The 9735-nt window shown below is 36.0% G+C and overlaps 1 pseudogene; it reads right to left on the bottom strand.

The window, feature by feature from the left end:
* LOC106459830 overlaps window positions 1-9735 on the bottom strand; it is a 180007-nt pseudogene that overhangs the window by 11820 nt on the left and 158452 nt on the right.

The raw sequence follows: 9735 nt of genomic DNA, 5'->3' as shown, positions 1-9735 counted from the left end.
ATATTGGACGTGAAGAAGGGAGCAAATTGCACGTGGGGAAAAAAACGCACCTGATTTAAATGTCACACCTGAACGCTCACATCCTTTTAATTATGTTTGAAATTATGAACATTGCTCAACATCATGAAAATTAAATCTTATTTTTAATAAGCAATCCTGAAAAATATTTGGGGGTGCTTAACTTTTTTCCAGGTGTATATATATATATATGTATGTATATATGACAAAATCATTCTGTAACAGCATCTAAAAAAATTTACACATTAGTTAGCATTATACAACAGTGAAAATATATCCTTTCAAATTCCCAGTGATGGTTGAGTAGCTAATGTACAATATCTGTATTCTGTAATGTACTGAACTCTTCTCATAAAAGCAAATAATTGCAAATTGCTGTAATATGCAATATTAACTTTCATTTTTTCCAAAACAAAACAAAAAAATTTCCAATTTGAGTTTTAAATTACCATGAATTCTACCTTGTTTGCTCCAGTCTATATACCCTACTATATCTCATAGTGATTTTATTTGTGTGACTCTCCACCTACATCAATGCACCCTCTATACCTGATCTGTAAATAAGCTCCCCAATATTATTTCTTATACCCTTCTTTGAGACTGGCAAGATTATCAGACCTGAACACTGACTATTGTCGGGAAGAAGAGCAGGATAGTGTGAGAGGAGATAAGTATTATCAGAAATACATTTTCGGTGTAGGAAAATGTAAGCTTTTGAAACATTAACATACCTCCACTCTCACTTTAGCTAGAATCCCACACTGACCAGATGGAGGTGCCAGTAAGGGCAAGATCCACCCAGAAAGCATCTGTGTAGAAAAAACAGGTGTGCAAATTTTAATATAATAAAGCCCTACTTCTTGAACAGGTATGCTCTTTGCCCAGATAAAGTGAAATCTAAATATGGGTGGTAAAGGCCAACAGCTAAAGAGTCAACATTATTCATTATCATGAGATTTGTTCAGGCCCCAACCACACAGACGAGGTTCCATGTCTTGTCATTGGAATTATAGGGTTATGGATGTAAAGCTAGATCCAAGGTGTAGTGGTTAAGGCATGGGGACAGCAATATGATATAATTGAATAATAGGAATATGATATGAAGGAAATCCAACCTGGAAGTTACATGATGTTGCATGTCGAGCCACCATAATTATAAAGAGAAGACTAACAACATCTAAGTGGACAAACCCTCATTCCAAACTGAAAAAGCACAAAATGCAACAAGCCAAACTAGGAATTACGGGCCCAGGCACCCAACCTGAAAATTATAGAAGATCACATGTGAGACACCAGAATTACGAAGGGAAGGCAAGCAACATCCAACTGGACAAGTCTTCCCCCAATTCACTCCTCATTTAACCTGAAGAAACAGAGATTATCTGGCCTGGGATTATGAACCAAAGTCCTAACTCCTCAACCTGGGATGCAAGGCAAAACCTCCTGCCCTGGAATTATGAGGAGGATGTGGAACAAACGAAATTCAACCAATGGCTCACAGATGTGATGCTTCATGTGTGAAATTACGAGGGGTCGAGGACCCTCTTCATTATCATGGAAAGTAAGAAAATGACCAAAAGAAAAGGCCACGCTCATACAACTTGATAGTAGTGTCACCTATGAACCAGAGTTATGAGAAGGCTCCCATGCAGGCTGGACTGGCTCTTCCCCTGACATCTGAGTTAAGGGTTGGAGGGTATCAAGCTTCATCCTCTTCTCCTTGAGTGGAATAAAGAGTACAAACATCACTCAGGAGGAACAGACCTCTGTCGACTGCTCCAGCAACTGGAAACTGAGAGTGGTAAAGACTTCCTTCCTCTACTAGAAGAGGGGGGGGGGATTCCCACTGGGGAGTCCAGAGGAACGATGCTCCAGAGACAGTGCAATAGATGAACCATGTTCCCTATTTTGAAAAGCGAACCAACCCTCATTTGTTCAATTCAGGAGTTAGAAGAGTTGGATAAAGTCTCTTTATGCTTTACTCATGATATTCCATGAGTTGCAGTCTAGTATTGTATATTATATTTGATATAGAATAATTGTTCACCACCCAGAAAGTGCTAAGGTGGTCTTATGGAACACTACATCTCAACAGAGTTTGTTGCTACCAGGAATTTAGTTATTAGTGCATTATTAGCTAGTTCAGATTTGTAAAAGCATACCTGACTATGCAACACATGCCACTGAGTGAGATCCAAATGAGAATGATGAGAAGGTCCCTGTAAAGGAAAAGAATAGCACAAAAGAAATAAAGCGACTCACCTCTGTCACAATCAGGCATGGGCATGTAGAATAGCCACATGGGGTAGCTGAAACCATTCTGAGGAGGAGACTGCTAAATCTTGTAAATAGTGTGATATAAAGGCATTAGGTGTGTTCCAGATACCGGCTTGTACAATTTCCTCCAGCAGGCGATGCAACTGTGTTGTCCGGGACATTAATATATGTCATACTTCATGAGGTGAGACCCTTAGAAGTCTCCGTTCCTTCAATGAAAGACCAGAGTACGCTATCCGAAACAATTGACAAATCCAACTTGTCAAAGTGACAGGGGACAAGTCATATGAAACTGAAGGATCCCAATGGATAAATAACCAGTGCCGTGAGCCCCAAAATGCTGCAGTGCATGCCACATAACATCAAAGAGTCCAAACAGGGCATAAAAGATGATTCTGATCCAATTGGTCATATAAATTGGAAATGGAGGGCAGATAAATAGGAGAGAAAGCATTATCTCCTTCCCCAGCTACTGCAACTTTAGGCAAAAAAAAGACCTGTTTGGGTCCAACAGAACACAGTCGGAATGGTACAGTGTCCTGTAAACATGAAGCATAAACACATCTGAATGTTGATAACTGCTACCCAATAACAGAAGAAAATATGTTTTAAGTGAAAAATGATATAGTGAACATGACCCCAAAGGTTCAAAAGGTTGACGTGATAATGCACTAAGAACCACTGTAATATCTCAATTAAGAACCTGGAAAGGCCAATAATCCAAAATCATTTCAAAAGTAATGACAAAACTGGGGACTCAAAACCTTTCTTCTCTTAGAAAAACGAAAACTAGCTAATAAGGCAGCTTTATTATTATAGCCTTATACAAGGCAACAGACCTTTGTTCAACAACCATGTTAAAAATTGTGAGACATGGCACAGTGGGATATGAAAGATTAAACACATGTCCAAGAGGTCACTGACAATAAGTAAACCATTTCTTTTGAGATACATACAAAGAAGAATGAAATGGAATGTGTTAATAAAGACATCAATCCCTGATATAGTGTAATGGATTGCATAAAAGCAAGGTATGAAGTCAAAGAATGGCGACTGCTGGATGAAAAATGTTCGACCAAGACTGATGCAAGAGAGATGGCCAGGAAAGAAGGGGGAGAGGTTGATACTCATGAAGATACTGCTGTGTTGTCCTTGTTCAACCACCAGCTGAGATCCAGCAAACTGGAATCTGACATTGTTCCACTGGTCCCATAATGATCATTGAAGGGAATTCATATGGGGTTGACCTTAAGGAATGAGTGATTCTAAGGATGTCCACATCTCCAAAAGAAATAGAACTGTGCATGCTGGTGGAGAAGGAGACAACTGAATTTAAAGAAACACCCATTCCATGGTCTGAAAGTGTACAGGAAAAAGTTGGGCCTGGCTTAGCCTGGAATTGAAAAACACCCCTAAATGGATGAGGTACTGTGTGGGAGTAAGAACAGACTTCTCCTTTGTGATAAGAAACCCAGCTCTTGTAGCTTCTGATAACAGAGTTTGAGTGTGAAATTCTGCCAAGTGTCGGGAAGGGGCAAGAAGAAGCCAGTCATCCATATAATAGTGAGTGTGAATTCCGAGGGAGTGGAGATGACATGGATAAGTTTTTACTATCTGGCAAAAAACACATGGAGCCAATGTGAGGTCATGGTAGGCCCACAAAACTGGAAAACCTGGTTGTCATGTACAAAATAGAGATAATGCCTTAAAGACTTGGCGATAGGGATATGAAGGTAGGCATCTGCGACTTCAGATTTTGTCATTGATAATTTGGGTGAAAAGAGCCAGTGAAGAGAAAGAAAGGACTCCATGGTACACTGAGGAGGATTGAGGAAGTAGTTGAGACAAGAAAGGTCAATGACCAGTTGCCAATCGCCCATCTTTTTTGGTACTACAACCAGTCAAGAATAAAAACCCTCGAGAGAGGAGGTGATGTGCTCTATGATCTCTTTGTGTAAAAGATCCTGGATGGTTTATGCTCGACAGTTGGAAGTAAGAGAGTCCTTGGGGAATAGAAAGCCAACTAGTATGAGAAACAGAATAGGAGGAGACGTGAACTGAATGATTAAAAACTCCTGAGAGCTTGAATGATCCACTGATCTGTGGTGAATGTCTCCCATACTGACATAAACCCTCTGAGACGAGAACCCACAGGACCTGACCCCATAAGGTAGTCACTGATGCCAAAATCTGTGCTCTGCCCTGGAGGAAGATCCACACTGGTAAGGTCGAAATCGCCTTTGTGTTCCAATGGATCATGGCACGGAAGCAGGAGATCTGGAAACTCAAACTGGAGATGTAATAAACTGTCCTGTAGAAGAACTTTGGGACAGTCGAGAAGCCAGTGTAGAAAGTGAAGAATACAGGCAGGCAACATCCACTCGAGATTCCATGGAGTCTTGAATTCCTGCGAAAATAGACTGTCTGAGAAAAGGAGTTTCTCTGAGGTCTCCAATGGCCGATGAAGGAAGGCAAACTCCTCCAGTAAGATATCTCCCTTCAAAATATCCCAGTCAAAAACCAACCAAGATATCATGGAGAGAGCAGAAGCCAATAACCTGACCAAATAGGAAGTAGAGGGTCTAACCTCTGAGAGTTCACATAAGGGTACTAAAGGCAATGGAAAGTCAAGGTATAGCACCACCCTCCTTCAATTGATCTGCAAATCTCCTTGACGAATGTGGAAGGACCAGGTAATCAAATGAACTAGTTTCTCCCCAAAAAAAGGTGTAGATTCATAAGCCATAGGAGAAATACTCAAACTATTACAAACATGGTACAGTAGTTGTAAAAAGGGTGCAGGAAGTGGAATGTTCATTCAACGTTCATGGGTAGCTGTCTGAGCAAAGGATGGTGCTGGAAAAATAGTATAAATTCACATTAGACCACCCTTAATCTCCTACAAACTCAAAGCCTAGAGGAGAAACGACATCAGACCACACGTAAGGCTACCTCTCTGTGCATAAGGAACTGTTTGTCCTCTGCAGAAGGTGCAATGCACTTCCATAAGTAAACTCTATTGCAAGGTGTTCACTACATGTCATGCTATAAACAGGGCAAAGGAATCATACAGCAAATACTAATGTATGCAGGTACATGTCTATATGCCTTCAATATTCCTCCAGCTTTTTGTAACTTTGTAAACCTAATTTCACTTCTATGTTCAAATTAAACAATTTCCTCATAGATATAGTACATTTCAGAATTTTCATACATACTTCCAGTACTATATTACATACACATCATTCTCTGATATCAAGCTTTCTGTTTAGAATATGTATATGTTATAATCTAATAAAATGTGTTATATGCAATGAAAACTATGATATACAAACATATATAATGGTAGTGCAATTTATGATGAACCAATCTAGAACAATGCAGCATAACAAAATGCCATATGTGCTTGTATGATATACTGATACCTCAAACTGATGCACAGTATTATATATGCACTCAGGAGTGATTGTTTTCACTTAAATTTTCATAGAAATTTAGTTAAATATTTTTGTTTCATTTAGTGTAGCACTATTAAGAACCTTACACATTTACTGCTACTTTTCATTGATGTTAGTCCATGGACAAAAAAACTGCACATTAATGTCTAGTATTAAAAGTAAGTATAGCGGTAGTTCTTTTTTTTTCTTATGAAATGTTCCCACTTTGCATTGTTTAATCCAACTTTAATCGATAAAACTTCAAATGCTACAGGAAACTAATAAAAGTACAATTTCTAAAAACTGGCACTACTGAGTTAAGAGTTTTGTACTTTTTGCTTATCTGTAAACAAACCATACTATAAGTAGAAATATATTTCATGTTTGTAACTCTCAATAAAATAAAATTATTTAGGTTTTTATTTTCAGCTGACCAAAATTAAGTTTAATTTTACAGCTTTTGTAAGCATCTTTTTTTCTAGAAAATCCTTAAATCAATTAAAATTAATGATATTTACAATTTTTATCATTTGGAATTCTTTATCCAACTGTATTAGATTTAAAATTGCTCCAAGTAAAAATTATAGTGAATAATTCTTCTCTTGATTGATCATGGTGAATATAAATGAATGAAAACTTAGTCAACATATAGATAGTTTTTAAGGTTGAAAATATTGCTAAACAGTGAGGATACCCAACAGATGAAACTAATACTGAACATAAGCTCATTAATAGTGCACTTTACATTACTTACCCTCATTTCTTGGGAGCAAGCTAGAGCTCTCAAAGGTCAGAGAAAAGGAAGAGTTTGCATTGTCTTGAAAGCTTGGATCTTCCCTATCCCTGCCATTGTTGCCACAAGATTGACACCTGACAGGTTAGAAAGTCACTTCCATAAAAGGTTCTTTCTAGTTGAGCTTCAACTCCCAACTAGAACTCACAAGGCATTGTGACCAATTTATCTTGCTTAATTACTTTGTGCCTTCTAACATATCCTTCTGTAACCAACATGTTGCTTGCTGTATCAACAGAGTTTGTTACTTGTATGCTATGCTTATACTACTGCCAATAAAAAAAATTGAAGCGCCAGAGAAATAGCTTAAAAGTGAAACAGATCAGGCTTTTGAATAGATTTTAACTATGACCATAAATTTGGCTATCATAAAACAACGGGTTAGAGGTTGTAGCAACATATTTTAATTCAAAATTACTGTGAAATAAAAATTAATTTTTGATAAAAGAGGTCTGTATCTACAAATAATTTGGCAGATTCATGTTTAATAAACCCAATGTAAAAAAAATCTGTCTAACTAAATGCACTTAGGAATGGAATTCCAAAAAATAAGACATAATGTTCTTATCCCACTTTTTGCTCATATCAAACAAAAGATGGGAGATATATAAATGATATGATCAATTTTCTTTACCAAGATTATATAGATGAAATAAATTTTGACTACAAAACAGTTCATCCTAAAGGTTAAAAAAAAAAGTGTAAAGATGAGGAATGATAATAAAGATCAAATGGAAGCAAACAAGTTGGTGACAACAGAATCATACAAGGCTCTTCTTTCTAGCCAGAGACATCCTGCACTTTCAACACAACCCTACACAGACTTCACATACATTTGAAGCTGCTATAATATACAAGTTCTCATGAGTAGGAAAAAAAAAAAAGACTTTACATGCTTATCATTACACAATACAGACAGAAGCAGGAAGCAGATTATATTTTTTGTGGACATATTTTTAGGCTACTTACTTTCATCCCCTCCATCCGAGACAAGGCACGAAGGGGTCGGAGGGCTCGCAAAGTTCGCATTGTTTTAAAAGCAGGAATGTTGCCAAATCCCATAAACCCAACAGCCACGTTAAACAGGGAAACCTGGTAAGATCAGCAAGGAATGGCAGTGTACAGGAAACAGGAGAGGTACATAAGGAAAAAAATTAAAGGGATTAGCTGGAGAAATTCTAGGAAAACAGTATCTAGGATAAAAGATATAATATAAGGAGCAATTTCAAGGAGTAATAATGGTGGAATTTTCAAGGACTGCTAAATAAGGTCACTTTAAATCCCACAACAAAACTCAAGTTATTATTTAGCTAAATCATAAGAAAAGGATCAATACTTTTAAAATTCACTACACAAATTTTAAATTTACTTTGAAAACCTTTATATAGGTTCAAAAGTAATTCATGAAGAAAAATACTACTTATTTTCCAATTATAAATTGCAGTTCATAAGTTTATACATAATTTTTTTCCTGTAAAACCATAACATGTGGTTTATATACGAGCGTGATTTATACAGGAGCTTGTTTTTCAGAAGAAATGCTATAAATTTTATGCTATTGACAACTTTTCAGTTAAGTTGCATGAAAAGTTTCCCAGAACATTGCTATGCTTCAATCATGCATTTTGGCCCAAACCCACAAAATAATATTTTATATGAGTAAGTAATTCACCTAAGAACATAAAATAATAATCCACAGAAAGCAATGTCCTATAACTATCAAACTTTTCCTGGCTTTCTAGCTTTGTGATAAGAGCCTTTAACAGGGTGTGCTATCACTACTGAACATCATGGATCTTGACAAAGATAAAAACATCAAGAATTTCTTCCCATCCCCAATGTGGTTTTATCATTTTATGCAACAGAATAAGCTCAATGTTTGCAGCAATATTTCTTTTTTTACTTTTTGATTTTATAATGTTTTTCTTAGAAAGAAATAACTACTATGAAATAGCACATGGAATATATGTGAAATGTTTTCATCTGAGCCTACCAGCAACTCCACGAACAGCTGTGCTATAGTAACAGTTTATACTCGGGTACAGTTTATACACAAGTTTTTTTTTTGTAATTTTGATTTGTAGAAGGTGCAGCTTATACACAGTGCAATTTATAATTGGAAAATTATGTTAAATACATATTGAGTGCACAGGATTTTGAAGTTATAAGACTCTACAACACAACAAATTTTATATTTTTCATTATCTCCTAGGAACATGAACTAGTAGTTTATGAGCTAGGACTTTATATATTATGGGTCAATGAAAACATTACTGTCTCATATTAAGAAGAATGAATGAAGGAGAAAATACATTGAACAAAATAAGATGCAAACAGCATATATTAGCCCTAATATTGCTATCTTTAGAATCCTCAGTTTTAGTTAAAAATTTAATTAATGTTTTTCATAATAATATTTAATCAGAATAAGTTCAACCTTAGAATAGGTTTAAAAATTAAATTAATAACAGAGTTTATGAACTGCATGGTAAGTCTATGCACATCTTACCATGACAATGACAAAATCCAGCCAGCACCATGCATTTGTAAAATACTGTTTAAATCCGAAGGCTAACCATTTCAAAATCATTTCTAGAAAAAAGATTACTGTAAAAAACTTGTCTACAACCACTAGTATATCCTTCAGTAATGGCCGATGTTTAAGATTAACATCTTCAAGGGCCTGAAAGAAAATGAGAGAGTTTATTATGTGAAACACAAATTAGAGAGAAAAGTAAATAAAGAAGTGCAAAACAAATTTATACAAGTTTATCTTATTAATCTGTTCTCACATAGATTTAATATATAAAAGACTGAACACAAATATGAAAATACTATATTCATGGGATAAAACTGAAACATATTAAAAATATTTCTTGATTTATGCTCAATTTCATTAGCCATTTCTAAAAACTTCAGTTAACAGTTTAATGTGAATTTATCATATTTCACTATTTTCTCACTACACGCAGCATATACTAAGCAAACAGCAAAAGATGAAAAAAAAAACAAAGTACAGAGACGTCTCGAAAGTAAATAGGCACCATGATTTTTTTCAATAGTCATTTATCTCACATTATCAGCTTGACAAAAATGTTTACAAATGTGCATCAGTACTTAGTTGATTTGCCACTAGCATTTTTCAGTGCTTTGACTCATTCTGGCATGGAATCGATGAGTTCTGCAATTTCCTCCTGTAGGATCTTGACC

This window comes from Limulus polyphemus, unplaced genomic scaffold (genome assembly GCF_000517525.1).
Source record: "Limulus polyphemus unplaced genomic scaffold, Limulus_polyphemus-2.1.2 Scaffold666, whole genome shotgun sequence".
Taxonomy (NCBI): Eukaryota; Metazoa; Arthropoda; class Merostomata; order Xiphosura; family Limulidae; genus Limulus; species Limulus polyphemus.
The sequence above is the reverse complement of the archived record's forward strand: the minus strand, read 5'-3'. Positions and strand labels throughout refer to the sequence as shown.